We start from the raw sequence: 20,657 nt of genomic DNA on the forward strand, positions 1-20,657 counted from the left end.
TCCCAGCTACTTGAGAGGCTGAGGCAGAAGAATTGCTTGAATCCAGGAGGTGGAGGTTGCAGTGAGCCGAGATTGTGTCATTTCACCCCAACCTGGGCAACAAGAATGAAACTCTATTTTTTAAAAAAAAGTATTTATTGAGCGACTGTCTGAGCATCTTCCCTACCGTCAGTGTCTTTGAGAGCATCAAATGAGCAAATGTACACCAAGTGCTGTATGAACTGTAAACTTCTACTCAAAGATACAGCATTATTATTTTCAATATTTTAAAGAAAAAATAAATGTTACCTGCAGATTAGAATGGATGATAGCAGCAATTTCTTTATTTTCATTCCTGGGATAATCTGCTTTCTCCATAATTTTATAGACCTCAATGGCACAGGAAGGAAATTCTTTTCCTATGACAAAAAGAATATGTATAAATGCCAAGTAAAAAATCTCTGGGCTGGGCACAGTGGCTCACCCCTGTCATCCAAACACTTTGGGAAGCCAAGGCTGGTGGGTCACCTGAGGTCATGAGTTTGAGACCAGCCTGGCCAACTTGGTGAAACCCCATCTCTGCTAAAAATACCCGGCCATGGTGGTGGGCACCTGCAGTCCCAGCTACTCAAAAGGCTGAGGCAGAATAATTTCTTGAACCTGGGAGGTAGAGGTTACAGTGAGCCGAGATCATGCCACTGCACTCCAGCCTGGGCAAAAAGAGTGAAACTCCATCTCAAAAAAAAGAAAATCTCTGGAAAAAGGGACATTGATAATGTAAGGAAGAGACAGTAACAACAGCGGTAACAAAATGAAGACAGGGACGGGGAGAACAGATCGTGTTTTGTTAAGGATGTTCAGAGACAACACTCAGCAAAAGATGTTCTTCAGTTATTCCTGTCAGCTCTCTGTCCACAAAGGCACTGATGGACAGAGGTAGAAAACAGAACTTAAAAAGCCAGTCTGGGAGAAAAGGAATCTAGGACTGGGAGTCAGGAGACCTGGGCTCTAATCTCCTGGCTCTGTAGTCTCAAACAAGATGCTTAGCTTCTTGAGGCTCACTTTCTTTCTTGTATTTTTTTGTTTTAGAGATGGGGTTTCATCATATGGGCCAGGCTCTTCTCGAACTCCTGACCTCATGATCCGCCCATCTGGGCCTCTCCAAAGGCTGGGATTACAGGTGTGAGCCACTGCATCTGGCCAAGGCTCACTTTCTTTTCTTTCTTTCTCTTTTTTTTTTGAGATGGAGTTTCGCTCTTGTTACCCAGGCTGGAGTGCAATGGTGCGATCTCGGCTCACCGCAACCTCCGCCTCCTGGGTTCAGGCAATTCTCCTGCCTCAGCCTCCTGAGTAGCTGGGATTACAGGCACGTGCCACCATGCCAGCTAATTTTTTGTATCTTTAGTAGAGACGGGGTTTCACCATGTTGACCAGGATGGTCTCGATCTCTTGACCTCGTGATCCACCTGCCTTGGCCTCCAAAAGTGCTGGGATTACAGGCTTGAGCCACCGTGCCCAGCTGAGGCTCACTTTCTTTACCTGTCAAATGAAGGTATTGGATTGGCTTATCTTGGAGGGCCCTTCCAGCCATGATATTTTATGACTGCATATTTTCAGGAGGAGTTCCAGCAACTTAGATGACTTTGGTCTTGTGCTTGTTGTTGTTGTTGTTGAGATGGAGTCTCACTTTCTTGCTCAGGCTGGAGTGCAGTGGTGTGATCTTGGCTTACTGCAACCTCTGCCTCCCAAATTCAAGGGATTCTCCTGTCTCAGCCTCTCAAGTAGCTGGGACTATGGGTGCATGCTACCATACACAGCTAATTTTTGTATTTTTAGTAGAGACAGGGTTTCACCATGTTGGGCAGGAAGGTCTCAGTCTCTTGACCTTGTGATCTGCTCGCCTCGGCCTCAAGTGCTGGGATTACAGGTGTGAGCCACCGTGCCTGGTCTCTTTTTCTTAACTTAGTACATTAAACACTGGGACAGCTCCTGAGCAATGATCTCTTGGGATGCAAGCAGGCTGCCAATGGTAGAGACCAAATTCCAAAGATGCAGCAACATCAAACAACGCAATTCCCAGAAACCTAGAAAAGGAGTAGTTTATATATATACCAGGCTATCTCTGAGCAAATAGGATGAACTTTTGATGCAATGTAGGGCCCACAGCGTGTTATGGCCACAAGTGAAAGGAAAGGCTTCCTTTGCCATTAGAGCAGAGTTAGAATGGGGATACCCAGCGATCACTTCTCTATCAGTTAGCTTTTGCTGCATAACATATATACTATCCCAGAATTCGGTGGCTTGAAACAATCACCTCTTAATTTAGTTCATGATTCTATGGGTTGGTTGGGAAGTTCCTTTGGTCTACACTGGCTTTGTTGATTTTTTATTGTTTCGTTCATGCCCTTGTGGTGAGCTGACAGCTCATCGGGAAGTTGGACCATATGGGATGACCTGACTCTTACATCTGTCAGCTGGAGTTGCATGACTGTCTGTGAGGGTGCCTGAGTTTTCCACTTCATCGGCTTCCAGCATCCAGCAGCCCAATGTGAACTGGTGTGCATAAAGGTACATGTACAGGGCTTCCAAGGGCAGAAAGAGAGCAAGCTGCAGTGTGCAAGCGCTTTTCAAGCCTTTTCCATGGCACAAAACAAGGCACGTGGCCGAGCCAGACAGTCAAGGAGTGGGAAAATAGACTGACTCTATCTCTGAACAGAACGATATGAAACCTCACACTGCCAGGATGTGGATGCAGGAAAGGGAAGAATTAAAACCTACCACACCTTCCAAGATGAAGATGGGAACTTACCAGATCTCATGTCTTTAAACCAGAATGTTTGATAAGAAGAAAGTAAAAACTGATGGAACACAGAGGAGTATGTTTTTGCTACTCAGAGTTGGAAGGAGCCTTGAAAGCCTAACTTCCATCTATGTTTGAGTATTCTCCATATTGTTCTGGCCACATAGTCATCTTACTTCTGCATGAACAGCCTCACAAAGTGTGGCCTGTTTCATGGCTGCTCAGATTTGTTAACAAGATTTCTGTCTTGCCAGGTGCAGTGGTGCAGGCCTGTAACCCCAGTGCTTCAGGAAGCCGAGGTGGGCAGATTGCTTCAGCTCAGGAGTTCAAGACCAGCCTGGGCAACATGGTGAAACCTAATCTCTACAAAAAAACACAAAAATTAGCCAGAGTGGTGGCGCTCACATATAGTTTCAGCAACTCAAGATGCTGGGTGGGAGGACTGCTTGAGCCCAGGGGGTTGAGGCTCCAGTGAGCCATGGTCACACCACTGCACTCCAGCCTTGACAAGAGGGTGAGACCCTGTCTCAAAAAAGAAAAAGAAAAAAAGAGAAAATTTTCTGCCTCTAGGTAACTTTATCTCATTGATTCTCTTTTGCTCTCTGAGTCACAGAAAATATATCTAATTTATTTCCAATGTAGACTTCTTTCTTTCCTTTTTTTTTTTTTTTTTGAGATTGTCTCACTCTGTCACCGAGGTTGGAGTGCAGTGGCACAATCTTGGCTCACCACAACCTCCGCCTCCTGGGTTCAAGCGATTCTCATGCCTCAGCCTCCAGAGTAGCTGGAACTACAGGCATGCACCACCACACCCAGTTAATTTTTGCATTTTTAGTGGAGACGAGGTTTTTCCATGTTGCTCAGGCTGGTCTTGAACTCCTGACCTCAAGTGATCCACTTGCCTTGGCCTCCCAAAGTGCAGAATTAGAGGCATGAACCAGAAATTATTCTCATCATGGTTTTCAAGCTCTTCAACATTCTCAATGTCTCCTTGGCTAAATTCCTCTTTATAGATGTTTCTCTTGGATTATTGACTTACAGTTTTCCAGTGTTGTTTATTCAAGACAGAAAAAAGACCATGACCTTCCTTATTCTGGGATTTTTTTTCTAAACATAAGAGCAAAACTTTGTCCCTGATGTTGTTAGCCTTTAATGTTTGGTTTAAAAGATTGTTAAAGATTGTCAGGACTCCTGGGATCTGCCTCCTCAAGCAGGGTGTTTTCCTGCTACCTTCCTATGACCTGTCACTCAGGTCACTAACTATAATTCCGAGTAGTACAGAGTCAAGGATGAAGTCCTTCTACACACTTCTTGAGACTTTTCACTAGGCGGGTCTGATTTACTTGTCAGCATTCTTTGGATTCGTGTGCTCAGTTGAAAATTCACCAAGCTGGATAGTCTAAATAAATTGTGGTTGACAATTTTTTAATTGCAGAATCCTTTGCTTAAATGAAATATTACACAGAAGAGCCATGACATACAGAACAACTCAGTTGACTCAGAGATAAGAGGTAAGGTATTCCAGGAACTGCTTTTCTCCACCCTGTGAGAGGATACTATGGTCCATAATCTGAAAATCATGTTTTCCACCCAGATTTGTGCCTTCTATCTGAATGTATCACTTCTTAACATATTGTAGTTCTACACTTACTATTCAGAGGGTTTATTGCAAATATGTTGTGATCTTCTCAAAACCAGTTCCATTAAACAGTACAGAACCTGCCCTCAGACAAAGATGGTGAAAATCAAATGTTCAATTTTCATGATTTTGGAGTCCAAGGATCCCCAAACACAAAATAAAAGCCTTTGACTGCAGCAGGATGCACCATCCGAGGCAAAGGAATTTACTCCCCAGAGACACTGAGGTACTCACCAGCTCTGTTACTGTCATTACCCATTCCTCAACAGCAATTCCAGCTCGGTCTGCTGGAATAATTGTTCACAGAATGTCTCTTTGATTTTAAGCAATTATTTTCCAACTTAAATTTATTTTTTATAATTAATAGACATTTTAGTGCAGTTTTAGATTTACCAAATAAATTACTTAATAAATAAATGAGCAGATAGTACCTAGGGTTCCATATATGCACCTTGTCCACCAGTCTCCATTTAATATATTTTTAATTACAGAAATAATATATGAATGCATCATTCTTATTGACTATAATGAAGGCAAAATTAGCCTGGGTCTTTCCTCCTCTTCCTGGTAACCACTGTGATCATTTTGGTGTGTTTTCTTCTAGGACTTTTCCTGTGATATGTTAACATATATCTGTATCCTAGCAAGTGATTATTATTATAATCATTATTTTAAAGCCAATTGGTGTCCTGAATGTCTTGGTCTAGAGCTTGCTTTCTGCTAATTACCAATGTGTTTTGAAGATTCTTCCATGTTAGTTTATTTATCTGTCCACCAACAGATAGACATTGGTGCTGTCTCCATTCTTTTGCTGTTATACATGATGCAGAATCACAGTCTTTGTAAGCAACATGTTGGTCGTGCTTGTGTTTCTTTGGGATGTGGAATTGCTGGGTAATAAGTTTGGTGTTTTGTTTTGTTTTGTTTTTGACTCAGTCTCGCCCTTGTCCATCTGGCTGGAGTGCAGTGGCGTGATCTTGTCTCACTGCAACCTCCACCTCCCAGGCTTAAGCGATTCTCCTGCCTGCCTCAGCCTCCCTAGTAGCTGGGATCACAGGCACCTGCCACCATACCTGGCTAATTTTTGTATTTTTAGTAGAGACAGGGTTTCACCGTGTTGACCAAGCTGGTCTCAAACTCCCGAACTCAGGTGATCTGCCTGCCTTGGCCTCCCAAAGTGCTTGGATTACAGGCGTGAGTCACCAAGCCCAGACTAGTGGTGTGTTTTAAGAAATGGATACTGTAAAATTAACCTCTAAAATGTCTTTGCTAATCTGGAAAGATAAGTGATTGCTGTAGAAAAAAAAGTCTTTACCAACTTATATGTTCACCAGCAGGGAATGAGACTGCCCCCTTTCCTGAACATTTACCAATGCTTAATATTGTCAGAATTTAATATTTTCCCAACTTAATGGGGGAAATGGTTTCTTATTTTAATTTGCATTTCTCTATAATTACTAGTGATGTTGAACATCTTTTCATATGTTTACCGGGCATTTGTATTTTCTAGCCTTTTCTTTTCCTTTTAAAATAGAGATTAATAGGAAATAAAAATTTAATTTGGAGGCTTTCTTTGATAGATGCTTTTCTTGAATGTGTAGATGCATTCATTCTGGAATGGCTGAAGTAAACAAATTTTTTTAAAGCACTTAATGTCATTGGCCTGGCACATTTGACCTAGGTTCCAATTGTAACTTAAATGTTTGGTGGTTAAATTTTATATACATTACCTTCGTTACTTACCTACCTTCATTGAAATGATGTATAAAATCAAGAGCATGTTTAATCATTGTTCTCATTTGATCCCAGATATCAGCTCTCAGAACCCCTTGAGGCAGAGGACCAACTTCTATACCTAGGTACAGGAGGACAGACAGTCACATTCATACCAGTAATAAAATATATTATAAAACTAAGCATTTTAATGTATCAAGATTTAGAATTATGTAATCCAAAATTATTAAAAAGGTGAATCATGTAGCATCATGGAAAATATTTGAGGTGTCATGTTTGGCAAGAGGAAAGCAGGACATTTACACGTTTAAGTTATATGCATAGTGAATAAACACCAGGAGAGAACATGGATGAAAAATCAGTACTGTTAGACATAGGAAACTCTGTGGTTTTTTTCCCTTAAATTTCCTTCAGTATTGCAAAATATTTAAAAATCATAACATAGTAGAAGAGGTGAACAAGTTTATGCTGACAAAATAAGAGGTGGACACGAAGAGAAACTTAAGATTTGACATTTAGCTTTGACAGGAGGAAGGACATCTAGTTAGTCACAGAAATCTAGACAAGATGAATCATGGATGTAAGTCAATGTGACAATCTGTGTGACCCTTCAGCAACAATTTTTTTTTTGAGATTTAGTCTTGCTTTGTCACCCAGGCTGGAGTGCAATGGCACTATCTTGGCTCACTGCAACCTCTGCCTCCCGGGTTCATGCGATTCTCCTGCCTCCGCCTCCTGAGTAGCTGGAATTACAAATGTGTGCCACCACGCCCAGCAAATTTTTGTATTTTTAGTAAAGGCAGAGTTTTACCATGTTGGCCGGGTTGGTTTTGAATCCTACCTCATGATCTGCCTGCCTTGGCCTCCCAAAGTGCTGGGATTACAGGAGTGAGCCACTGCACCTGGCCAAGCAACAATTTTGACCGTAACATAACTATCCATCCTAATACAATAGTGCAATGGTTTTAATTTTTCTTTCTTTTATTTATTTATTTTTTTTCTGAGATGGAGTGTCACTCTTGTTGCCCAAGCTGGAGGGCAATGGTGTGATTTTGGCTCACTGCAACCTCTGCCTCCCAGGTTCAAGCGATTCTCCTGCCTCAGCCTCCTGAGTAGCTGGGATTACAGGCAAGGGCCACCATTCCTGGCTTATTTTTGTGTTTTTAGTAGAGATGGGCTTTTGCCATGTTGGTGAGGCTGGTCTTGAACTCCTGACCACAGGTAATATGCCCTTCTGGGCCTCCCCAAGTGCTGAGATTACAGGCATGAGGTATCATTGTGCCCGGCCTGGTTTTAATTTTATGTAGGAAAAACGTGTATTCATTTTTCATGACTCATATGAAAGGATGCCTGTACTGCTGGGTCTACTTTGTATGGCTGTCAAACATCCATCCTGAAATCTACAAAATACTCTTTCTGTAAACTACTTCTGTAGTCCCTTCCTTCCTATTCAAGCTTCCCACAAAGCCACCTCCCCAGCCATTACCTTCTCCTTTATCAAACCATTTACCAAATGCACGACCCTCATTCTACCCTCATCCTCTCCCACCCCATTCATGGTCTACATTCTTTTACACTCATCCTATTTTCACCCACTTCTGTTATTTCCCAATACACATAATCCTATCATTTCCTCTTGCATCATTTTTTGTTTGCTGTGCTTAGGTTTCTTGCATAAATGTATGAACATATTATATTTAAGTATATGGTGTCATAAATGCATGTGTGCATAAATGACATGCAAATATGTGAAAACGTGTGTTTGTAGATATGTCTGTAGGAATACTACAGAATACGGTGTCGTTTGCCTACCCCAAATCCACTTCACCTTCCTCCTTTTTCTAATAGAATCCTGGTTTTAGTTGGACTTCCAGTCTTCAAAGTAGGTAAATTTTTCTCCAGTTGAAGAGTTAATGTTGAACAGTTTAAGTCAATCATAGTAATCACCTAGTCAATGATTTAAGAATAAAGAAATCTTGGAACGATCCAAGATGGCCGATCGCTAACATCCCGGGATTGCAGCTCTCAGGGAAGGCGTGGAGAACTAGAGGATGCCACACTTCCAGACAAAGGCTGGTCGCTCACGGAGCAGAAGATCCCCCAGTGGTGGAAACACACGAGTCGCCAGCGCGACTCTTGTGGTCGGCGGAGCGGTTCCGCCGGCACCTCGGTGCAGCAGCACTCGGCGCAGAGTAAACGGGACCGGTTCGCCTTCTGACCGAGGTTTGGAGCCCCGGGAAGGCAGAGTCACCTACTACGGAAACAAGAAGGAAGCCCGACAGGAGAATCCTGGGCAGAAAAGCACCATCAGTTTTAACGCCGCTGCTCTAGCCCTGGGAACTAACAACCTGGACGTCCACTCAAGAGACCTAATCTGAAAGGAGGATAAATTTACAATGACGGAAAGAAACCAACGTAAAAAAGCTGAGGATACTCAAAGTCAGAACGCCTCTCCCTCTAAAGATGATCACAGTTCCACATCAACAATGGAACAAGGCTTGATGGAGAATGAGCGCCTCCTGATGACAGAATCACTCTTCAAGGAATGGATAATAACAAACTTCGGTGAGTTAAAAGAACATGTTGTAGCCCAACGTAAAGAAACTAGGAACTTTGAAAAAAGATTTGATGAAATCCTATTGAGAATAGACAACTTAGAGAGGAGTATGAGTGAATTAATGGAACTGAAGAATACAATACAGGAACTCCGAGAAGTATGCACAGGTTTAAACACTCGAATTGTTCAAGCAGAAGAAGGGATATCAGAGGTCAAAGTCCAACTTAATGAAATAAAACGTGAAGAAAAGATTAGAGAAAAAAGGATAAAAAGGAATGAGCAAAGTCTCCAAGAAATGTGGGACTATGTGAAAAGACCAAATTTACGTTTGATAGGTGTACCTGAATGCGACGGAGAGAATGAAACCAAGCTGGAAAATACCCTTCAGGATATTATTCAGGAAAATTTTCCTAAACTAGCAAAGCAGGTCAACATTCAACCCCAGGTAATACAGAGAACACCACAAAAATATTCCTCAAGAAGAGCAACCCCAAGGCACATAATCGTTAGATTCACCAGGGTTGAAACGAAAGAGAGGATACTAAGGGCAGCCAGAGAGAAAGGTCAGATAACCCACAAAGGCAAGCCTATCAGACTTACTGCAGATCTCTCAGCAGAAACTCTACAGGCCAGAAGAGAGTGGGGGCCAATATTCAACATCCTCAAAGAACAGAACCTTCAGCCCAGAATTTCATATCCAGCCAAACTAAGCTTCACAACTGAAGGAAAAATAAAATCTTTTATGAACAAGCAAGAACTCAGAGATTTTATTACCACCAGGCCTGCTTTACAAGAGCTTCTGAAAGAAGCATTACACACAGAAAGAAACAACCAGTATTAGCCTTTCTAAAAATACACCAAAAAGTAAAGAGCACCAACATAAAGAAGAATTTACACCAACGAATGGATAAAACAGCCAGTCAACATCAAATGGCAGTAACCCTAAATTTAAATCGACTAAATCCCCTAATCAAAAGACACAGCCAAAACCCAACGGCATGTTACATCCAGACCTGTTTCACATGCAAGGATACACAAAGACTCAAAACAAAGGGATGGAGAAAGATTTACCAACCAAATGGAGAGCAAAAATAAATAATAAATAAATAAAAATCAGGAGTAGCAATTCTTGTATCGGATAAAATAGATTTTAAAGCAACAAAGATATAGTGGTAAAAGGATCAATGCAACAACAAGAGCTAATGATCCTAACACCCAGATAGGAGACTTAGATTCAATGAGACAGAAAATTAATAAGGATATCAAGGACTCGAACTCAGATCCAGAACAAGTAAACTTAATAAATATTTATAGAGCTCTCCACTTCAAATACACAAAATATACATTCTTGTCAATACCACATCACACCTACCCATTGGTTTAAATGAAACATTGATTGGCCATTATTAATACCCAATTTTTTTTCAAAATAAAGCAATATTTCCATTTACTCTCCCTCTTTCTCTCCTCTTTCTTCCTCTCCTTTACTTATTATTTTTTTTTCTTTCCTTCTCTCAAAAAAAAAAAGAAATCAACTTGTAAACCTCTAGATCCAGGTCGGCAATGTCTCTTTCATTGCTTGATTTCCTTTCTTCCCTTCCCTCCCTCCCTCCCTCCCTCCCCGCTTCCTCCCTTCCTTCCTTCCTTCCTTCATCCCTTCCTTCCTCCCTACCATCCTTCTTCCCTCCCTTCCTGCCTTCCTCACCCCCCCCAAAAAAGAATAAAGAAATCTTTATTATGCACAAAAGTATCAATACTTGAAGTAAGGAATTGGTGTAAGCTAAATACCCAAATAGAGGCAATTAGCTGAAACAAACCAAAGGCTTAGCAATGAGATGTAGATCCTGTTTCTCTGTGACACCAAATAAAAGCACAAGCTTTCCAAACTTTCAAATATCAGCCTTGGTCTCTGATATTTGCAGGCAATGCTACTCTTAGCCAGAACAAACATCTGCTGATATGTTTGGCCCTTACAAGTTGAGCCAAATCTTTAAAATGTTTCAATCTGAGGAAATATTAAGCTCATTGTAAATAATTAGAAATGTTATATGTTCTCCTTTCAACTTTGCTGTTTTATTTGGGTGATTTTTATCTCATGCACTCATTGGAGAATAAAGCATGTTTAACATCAGAGAGATAATCTTTCTGAGTCAACATTTTATCACATACTCAGAATATTACTGCATACAAATTTGCTTTAACTTCTAGTTGGCACTTACAAGGACCACCTTGTAAATTCTGTTCCCAAGGCAGAAGAAATGTGACAGGATCATTCTAGGTAAATCTTACCCTGGAAAGAAGCAGTGTACTGCAGTCAGTCTTAGGATCATGCAGACACACACACACACATACACACACACACACACACACACACACACACGGGAAAGAAACTGGACACAGCCTTCTCCTAACTTTCTCAGATCAACCATGGTCTCATTTGAGACTTAGAAATTTGTTTGTGTAACCATTATTCATTCAGCTCCACCCCTGACTCTGCCATAGCCATAACCTACAATCTAAATATTCTGCTCTGATATGAGATCTCGTAGCGAAAACTTAAATTTTGGTTTGGACAATGTGGTCACCAAAGATGGCCATATAAAGATCCCTTTATTATGCACAAAAGGATCAATACTTGAATATCCAGAATAATTTTAGATTTTTATTTATTTACATTGTTTGCCAACCTGGTTTTAAATTAAATTACTCTTAGCTAAGCCATCTGAGATTTAACAAAACTATTTTAAGTTGTAATTTTAATTGTAGTGTAGTCTGCAGATAACTAATTATGCTAATGGGGTGCTCAGGAAAGAGAATGGAATAGATAAGAAAGAGCATCTGTTTGAGAGGGTGCACCAGAGTGTGGGCCTGCACTTTGGAATTACCAGAAGGTAAAGATGGACTCACAGCCTAGTAACTGGCAGGGTAAACAAGAGAACAGATGACAAACAGTTCATGAAACATCTATTGCAAAGCAGGTGACAAGAGGGATGTGGAGAGAGGATTCTTCATGGGTCTTTTGCATTTCTGCAAGTCTCGTGAGCAAGACATGAATTTTCTTTTTTTGAAACGGAGTCATATTCTGTCACCCAGGCTGGAGTGCAGTGGTGCAATCTCAGCTCACTGCAACTTCTGACTTCTGGGTTCAAGCAATTCTCCTGCCTCAGCCTCCTGAGTAGCTGGGATTATGGGCACCCACCACCACGCCCAGCTAATTTTTGTATTTTTAGTAGAGATGGGGTTTCACCATGTTGGCCAGGATGGTCTTGATCTCCTGACCTCGTGATCCACCTACCTCGGCCTCCCAAAGTGCTGGGATTATAGGCATGAGCCACTGAGCCTGGCCTGACACAGACTATTTTTGTTCCATATTATCTTTTCAAGGATGTCTGTACAGTGAACAGCCTTGGAAGTTAGGAATGGGGTTTTCCTTGGGGCAAAGGGTGCTCATGCTTACTGCCCATTATACAAAATTAAGATTCCTCTGCTGAGTGTTTCTCTCCTAGAATGCAGCCAGTGGCATGTAGAACTGCCTCTGGCTTTCATGTCACCCTGTGGGAAGTGGAGCTTCGGGAGTGGTGTAAAAGTGCTGACACTCTGCTATTACTACTGTTAGTCACCTATTCTTGGTCTCTGTTTCAGGAGTCTTGTGTCTTCTACTGACACCCACTCAAAAGTGCCAAGCTCATCATTAATGTGTAAGTTGGGTAAAATTTCTCAGATCTTTTACAGGTCTTGATAAGGAGAGGCTGGAAAACAACCTGGAGTAGGTCGCTGGCAGCACGAGCACTTCGGAGAAACACACCCCTTGCCTTTCTGATCCAATCAAATCTGACCACTCTGGACAAGCTCATGAATGTATGTATTTCCAAAGTTAGATGGCTAGTATTTTTCACAGTGGCTCACACCTGTAATCCCAGCACTTTGGGAGGCCGAAGCAGGTGAATCACCTGAGGTCAGGAGTTCAAGACCAACCTGTCCAACATGGTGAAATCCCATCTCTACTAAAAATATAAAAATTAGCTGGGTGTGGTGGCACATGCCTGTAATCCCAGCAAATAGGGAGCTTGAATCAGGAGAATCTCTTGAACTGGGGAGGTGGAGGTTGTAGTGAGCCGAGAGCACACCATTGTACTCCAGCCTGGGTGACAGAGCAAGACTCTGTTTCAAAAAAAAGAAAAATTTCTCTGAGTTTCAGCTAGGATATATTTTATTGTATTATGTCAATGGGAACTGCGACTTACTCACAGGATACTTGGCTATAGAATGAGTGGTTGCATATTTGAGGGAAGGATGCTCAATAAGATACACATAGCAGGGCAGTGGAGCCAAAGAAGTCTGAAAAACATTTAAAATGTCTTTCTCATTATGTTAAAACCATGTGTTTTGTTCTCTTCACTTCAAGAGTCAATAATACCTTCAGTACATTTTACTTCGTAAAGTAAGACTGGTAAGATAGCTTTATGAAACACTGTAAAACCCAATGTTTATAGATTTGAAAACAAATTATACAATATAAAATTCATATAAAATTGAATTATGCTATGTCTTTCCAGGTAAAATGTACATTAAATAGTTCTCCAGACCCATGATCTAAAAACATGAATTCAATGTTCTTTCTTAATGGCTGTGGTTATTTTTATTTCGTCACTGCTTGCGCTATTTAGCTTGGTGTTGGTGTCTTAAGCAATTCTCTTTCTACTCCTGTGGTCCAGCTCTCTACAGATGTTCAGTGGTTCCTTCTCCTCCTGCTTATCTGTATGAGAATTTAAGACAGGCCTCTTGGTTTTTATAACAAAGTGTCATCAACACTGCCTCCATGTCTGGCCATCAAAGCATTCAGCTCTCTCTTCAATAGGCAACAAGGAATAGCTACATTGTTTCTCCTATGAGGACCACCACCCAGTTATTATCCAAAGCTTAAGGGAAACAAAAACAACAGTTAATCTTTACTATAGGTTAGGTATTAGGCTAAATGCTTTAAATACTTTATTTCATTTAGTGTCCTCATGGGTAAGTGTTGTTACAACCCCAATTTTATAAAATGAGGGAAGTCGCTGGGTGCAGTGGCTCAGGCCTGTAATCCCAGAACTTTGGGAGGCTGGGGTGGGCGGATCATGAGGTCAGGAGATCAACACCATCCTGGCCAACATGGTGAAACTTCGTCTCTACTAAAAATACAAAAATTAGCTGAATGTGGTGGTGCACGCCTGTAGTCCCAGCTACTCAGGAGGCTGAGGCAGGAGAATTGCTTGAACCGGGAGGCAGAGGTTGCAGTGAGCCAAGGTCATGCCACTGCGCTCCAGCCTGGCACCTGCCAACAGAGTGAGACTCTGTCTCAAGAATAAAATGAAATGAGGGGAGCAAGGTTTTGGGAATGGTGTGTTCTGTCTAAGGTTATTGAAGGAGAAAGTGAGGATCTGAACACAGGTTACACTCTTTCCTCCCAATCATACTAGCTCTCAGGAAGGAAGGCTGTCTAGTGCACAGAAATAGGCATGCAATCTTTTATGTGTATTTATGGTTGGTTGCTTTTTTCTAGCAAATTTTCTCTGAGATTTCTGAACCTTAAAATGATTGGCTATATGAAGCCCTGAAAGATTAGATGTGTTCTGGGGTATCTAGATCAAATGAGGACAAGGGCAGGACTAAAGGGAGGCAATCTTTTTATTACTGTGCTTTAGTCAACATTAAATGACTATTTATGAAGTTTCCTAAAACCTTGTAATTGAGATACTTTGACCGCACCATTTAAAATTTTAATATTAATTTTACTTGGTTTTAACAAATAACCCACAATCTTGTGGCTAGCTGGATGAAATGTGTAATTTTATAGACTCAAAAATCCACAAGTGTTTTATTATTTTATTAATTGTGTTTATGATTTTACTTATTTCCTCTCTTTTTCTCCTTCCTTCTACCACTGCCTCTGTATTTTGGCAGCACCCTTTCCCCCAGCCACCAAACCTGGCTGTGGAATAAATCCCATTTGTCTCACACCTTCCCCTGTAACTGTTTTCTGATTGTCTCACATCTATAATTGACTTAAAAGTACAAGTCCTTTGCTAATTTATAAATGAATAACATTAACATTACCTTCATATAATGAAACATCTGAATTAAAAAGTTATTCCTGGAATCCTCAAGAACAAGAGTGCACCCATGTTAGAGGTAGTATTGTGAAGGCCAAAAATAATGTCATAGGAATCGTCACTATTTTTTGGACCAAATAAATGATTTATTTCTTGATCTCTTCTCACTTCATATGGCAAATTTTCTGACTATTTTTGCTGTTATAAGCAGAAAGAAAATGATTAACAACATCTGTGCAGAGATAACAGAAATAGAATAAGAACGCAGTGTGAAAACGACCAGTTGCCAAATCTTTAATATGAAAAATCTGTATGGGAAGTAAAAACTTACCTGAAATGTTTATAAATGAAAGATTACAAACTTTTTCTTCATTTGATTCCATATAACTAATGTTGCATTGGCATGCTTGCCAAGTAATAAGTTCATTTATGCCGCTGGTCATGAACAAGACAGACATATCAAGCAGAATTTATTATTTGATTTCAATCTTGAACAAAGCATATCCATTAATTTAATGAACAGTTTCTTAGTAGTTATGGTACACTGGGTTATTTATTATGGGACTAGACCATCAAATGCATCATTTTCCCCCCACTTTAGCTAACTCTAGTGCACAAATATAGTCACTTAGGGGCTCACAGAATTTAATTAGAGATCCTTTTAATTTTTTGAGACAGGGTCTTGCTCTGTTGCCCAGGCTGGAGTGCAGTGGCCCAATCATGGCTCACTGTACCCTCAAACTCCTGGACGAAAGCAGTCCTCCCATCTCAGCCTCCTGAGTAACTGCAACTACAGGTGCATGCCACCATGCCCAGCTAATCTGCTTCTTCTTATCTTTTGTGGAGATGAAGTCTTGCTATGTTGCCATGGCTGGCCTTGAACTAAAATCACCTTTGCAAACATTGTAATTGAGACAACTGTCTTATTTATTTATTTATTTATTTATTTATTTATTTTTGGAACAGAGTCTCACTCCATCACCCAGGCTGGAGTGCAGTGGTGTGATATTGGCTCACTGCAACCTCTGCCTCCCGGGTTCAAGCAATTTTCCTGCCTCAGCCTCCTGAGTAGCTGAGACTTCAGGCATGTGCAACCACGCCCTGCTAAATTTTTGTATTTTTAGTAAAGACAGAGTTTCACTGTGTTAGCCAGGATGGTCTTGATCTCCCGACCTTGTGATCACTCCACCTTACCCTCCCAAGGTGCTGGGATTACAGGCATGAGCCACCATGCCTGGCCAACTGAGATAATTATTACAATGTAAGAGATCTAACCTGACTTCTTCTTGCTTCTAATCTCCAAGCCATCCTCATTCATGCCTGGGTGTAAACTGAACTAACTTTGGGAGGAACTTAGTTTATAGTTTAACATTGAAAGAAAGATAACAGCTCTTTCCCAAAACAAACCGCCTTCCTACCAGGAGACTAGACTGCCTTTGTAGGACTACTGAATTAGCCCCAAGATTAGAAATTATGGTTTAAAAGTCGTGCTTTTTAAACCAGCTGGAGGCCACAAGATTCTGAACCTCCTCAAATTGCTCCTGGGGATAACACCACTATTGTAAAACCTAAGATCAGTGCTTGAGGTATTTTGCAAACTCTGAACTTGATAGATCAGCTGGCACCACCCAGATGGATAAACTGGTTCCTCTGGTCTTGTGGCCCTCACCCAGGAACTGATTCAGTGCCAGAAGACAGCATCAGTTCCCTATGAGTTTACCTCCCATCTGACCTATCAGCACTCCTGACTTAATCCCTATGATTTTACCTCCAATCTAACCTGTCAGCACTCCTGACTCACTGGCCCCCTAACCACCAAATAATTCTGAAGAATTCTAATCTCTAAATTTTTGGAAAGACTGATTTCGGTAATAATAAAACTCTGGCCTTCTATATAGCCAGCTCTTTGTGAATGAAACTCTTTATTGCAATTCCCTTGTCTTGACAAATCAGCTCTGTCTGGGCAGTGGACAAGGAGAACTTGCTGGGTGGTTACAGAACTCTTGGCCTCAAGCAATCCTCCTGCCTTGGCCTCCCAAAGTGCTGGAATTACAAGCATGAGCAACTACACCTGGCCTACTTAGAGGTTCTTAATTGAGGTCCAGGAACCACCAGAGGTCCAGGGACAAAGTTTCCAGAGTCTGTAACCTCTTCAAAAATGCCAAAAGTTTGCTGGTACACATATGTGTATTTTCCTGGCACAAGGGCCAATAGTTTTTTTTCCATTCTCAAATGGGCCTCTGTCCTCTCCCCACTTCCTGAAATGGTTAGGGTACATTTTTTCTATATATAATAGTGTTTTAAATTTACTTTTCCTCATTAAGCCATCCAAGCACGTTTTCCTAAAATTCCATCTATTTGTTTTCCTTGGCTATATTTGCTAGTATCTTCAAGGGACCTACTGCTTACAGCTGGGTAAATCCTGCCTGGAATGCAATCAGGAAGGTGGAGTTGTTATTTTGTGAATTAGAAGCAAAAACCATGGGGACAAAGCCGGCATGTTGAAAGAGTAGAGCGGGAAGATAGAAGGAACCTGTGACATTGACGATATGGTGTGGCTGCTGCACGGGACCCGGACTGCTACCTCTGGACTTATTACTTGTGAACAAGAAATCCTTATTTGTTTAAACCACTATTCTCAGGTTGCTATTATATGCAAACAAAACCTGATGGGTATGTATGCATTTTAAAAATTAATTCATGAAATAACCCCCTGAGCTTGCCCTCAACAATTTTGGTTCTATATCATTCTTCTGCATTTGAGTAAATGGAGCTAATATCTACCTAGTTGCTCAGAGTCAAGTCTTGAAGTTTTGAAGTGATGGACACTTTGAGTTCTCATGCCTGCAGTTCAGCTCCCATTGGAAGAGTCCCAAGGGATGAAGAATAGGGAAGAGTGAGATTCTGAGGGCGTTAGCCATACTAAGTTGATTAAATCCATTCTGGACACATTTAAAAAAATTTTTCAGCAGGGGAGAGACATAATAAGATTTGCATGGTAGAATGATGTCTAGAGGTATCAGATGGAAAACAGATGGCAGGAAGGGTAAGAGCAAGTCTGGATGCAGAGAGATCTTTTAGGAGGCTATTCTAACTGTCCAGAGAAGAAATAAACTAAGGAAGTAGAAATGGAGAGAAAGGCTGGATTTGTAAAGAACTTGCAAGGAATAATTGGGAGGACTTAGCAACCTGCTAGACCTGGGGTACAGAGCCCTGGGAAGGTTCTAGGGTGATTTTCATAGGGGACTTGGTAGGGAATGAAGCTACCACTGAGAGGAGAAATACAGGAAAATGAATAAATTTGGGAGAGGTAAGATTGGAAAAGTTAATTAGTTTATTGATTTTATTATTTTCTAACCACCCTGAGAACAGTGTAGTCTCTGATTATTGTTAACAGTAAGAGGCAGAAAGTGGGTTTAACTGAAAAGACTGTGCTCGCTGAAATGCATGCAGCTCATAAACTCGCCCAGTCAATTTCAGACTTATTTGGGAACTTAACATGCCTAAAAGTTACTCTTCAATAAATTCTTACTTGTAATATTGGCCAGGTGTGGTGGCTCACACCTGTAATCCCAGCACTTTGGGAGGCTAAGGCAGATGGACCACAAAGTCAGGAGGTAAAGATCAGCCTGGCCAGTATGTTGAAAAGTTGTCTCTACTAAAAATATAAAAATTAGCTGGGTGTGGTGATAGGCACCTATAGTCTCAGCTACTCAGGAGGCTGAGGCAGGAGAATTGCTTGAACCCAGGAGGCAGAGGTTGCAGTGAGCTGACATTGTGCCACTGCACTCCAGCCTGGTGACAGAGTGAGACTCTGAGATTCAATCTCAAAAACAAACAAACAAACAAAACAAAGTTAGTTAACAGCTATCTTAGGTTAATATAAGCATGAATTGTGTTGACATGACCTTAGTCATGAAGATAAAGCATTTCTCAAATTAAAATTTATGCTAGTAAAAATATGACTAAATAACATCTATTCCATAAAGCAGGGCATATTTCTATTGAGAATAGCGTCCACCTTTTGATCTGTGGTGAGACTAAACCTAAGGAATTGTCTAACTCAAATTAGAGTGGATCAGAAAACAAGCTCATGGAATGGTGCCCCGAGTTGTGCCTGTGTGTGTCTTCTATCTTAGCTAGTGGCCTACTGACTCCTTGAGGGGTAGAAACCATGTTGTATAGAGCTTTGTATTCCCTCAGTACCTGGCACAGTTTCCTGGAAAAAACAGATGTTTCACAATATTTTTTAGTCAAAGAAAGTGGCTGGGTGTGGTGGCTCATGCCTATAATCCTAACACTTTGGGAAGCTGAGTAGGGTGGATCACCCGAGGCCAGGAGTTTGAGACCAGCCTGGCCAACATGGCAAAACCCTGTCTCTAATAAAAAACATAAAAAATTACCCGGACATGGTGGCAGGCACCTGTAATCCCAGCTACTCGGGAGGCTGAGGCAGGAGAATCGCTTTAACTGGGGAGGCAGAGACTGCAGTGAGATGAGATTGCACCATTGCACTCCAGTCTGGACAACAAGAGTGAAACTGTCTCAAAAAAAAAAAAAAATAAAATAAAATAAAATAAAATAAAGAAAAAGGGGAAAAAAAAGAAAGAAGTGGTAAAAAGCAAGTTGTGGAGGCATATTATATCCACAGTGGTAGCTATTATGATGTAATCAAAGGCAAAAATAATTAATAAGGACCTAACCTAGCATGTTATGATGACATACATTGTATGCAATATGTTGCATCCAGCAAAATTTGAACTCTGAAAATTCAGGTGAAATGTCTTTAGTTCTCGTCCCTGACATCCCACCTAAGACAATCCACTGCTGAGGTTAAGTACATCTATTACCTCGGATCACAGGGTAGTCTGATATCTTTTGGCAAAAGGTATTTAATCACTCTTTCCTTCAACAAATATTACTTGAAACATTACATTTTTCGGAACTAGAACTGAATGCGTATTATAAGCATAGTTGCTTGAAACGATAGTAGTGAATTTCCTAAGAAGCTAACAATAATGTACACGAGTATAGCAGCCAAACACTAACTCAATGCAAAGGATTATTAAATCTTTTTCTCTAAAGAGATGATTTAAAAACAAAACTCTTTTCTATTTATTGTCTCCATCTGTATACACTTGAAAACTTAATCATTAATGCGGTGCTTAAGAAAGTTTATAAAAGAGCATGTGAATGCTTAGTTTAGATATTGTGTAATTCACAATGCAGTGTAATTAAAAGTGAAAGTGATCTTATTCAACATAGTGACTGCATGTACCGACATGAATTATATGCATATACATACATGTGTTCTCTTTCACATGCCCACCACTTTTCACTCACAAATACATACATACATGCACAATACAAAATTTAGTCTTACCCAAGATTTTCAAGGTCAAAAATGCGATGCAGGTCACAGTCAATATATCTGGTACACGTCTTCACTGCTCTTGGGTTAGTAATAAATGATTTTACCTCCAGCCCTGTTCTCTGAATTTCAGCACCATTCTTTAGCCAATGCTTAACCAGAAATACTCCAGTTAGCTCATTCCCATGGGTTCCTCCAAAGATAGCAACCTTTTTCATAGGTTCTTCAGCAACGTGACAAGAAATCATTTCACCAAGTAGTTTTTTATCTGATCTCTGCAATTCAGAGAGATCAAAAGAAATTCAATTTCTTAAGGACGCTTTAGAAATTTAAATCTAAATGAGACTTTAACCAAAGGGCAAAGTACAGAGTTCCCTTGAGAGGAGTATCTTTTAATTTTCTGTTACAAGTTCTGAGCCCCGTTTATGGACACTCCCTATTTTAGCCCTGCCCTCTTCCATATTTGGCTTAAAATATGCAAAGTT

The 20,657-nt window shown here is 40.7% G+C and overlaps 1 long non-coding RNA gene across 1 annotated transcript; it reads right to left on the bottom strand.

The window, feature by feature from the left end:
- Positions 1–283: 283 nt before the first annotated feature.
- LOC144579866 (uncharacterized) lies at positions 284–20,410 on the bottom strand. Its single transcript, XR_013528370.1, has 3 exons — positions 20,185–20,410; positions 6,166–6,273; positions 284–398 (listed from the first exon to the last, which is right to left on the bottom strand). It is a non-coding gene; the product is annotated as an uncharacterized LOC144579866 (long non-coding RNA).
- Between the last annotated feature and the right edge of the window lie 247 nt (positions 20,411–20,657).

This window comes from Callithrix jacchus, chromosome 17, assembly GCF_049354715.1.
Source record: "Callithrix jacchus isolate 240 chromosome 17, calJac240_pri, whole genome shotgun sequence".
NCBI lineage: Eukaryota > Metazoa > Chordata > Mammalia > Primates > Cebidae > Callithrix > Callithrix jacchus.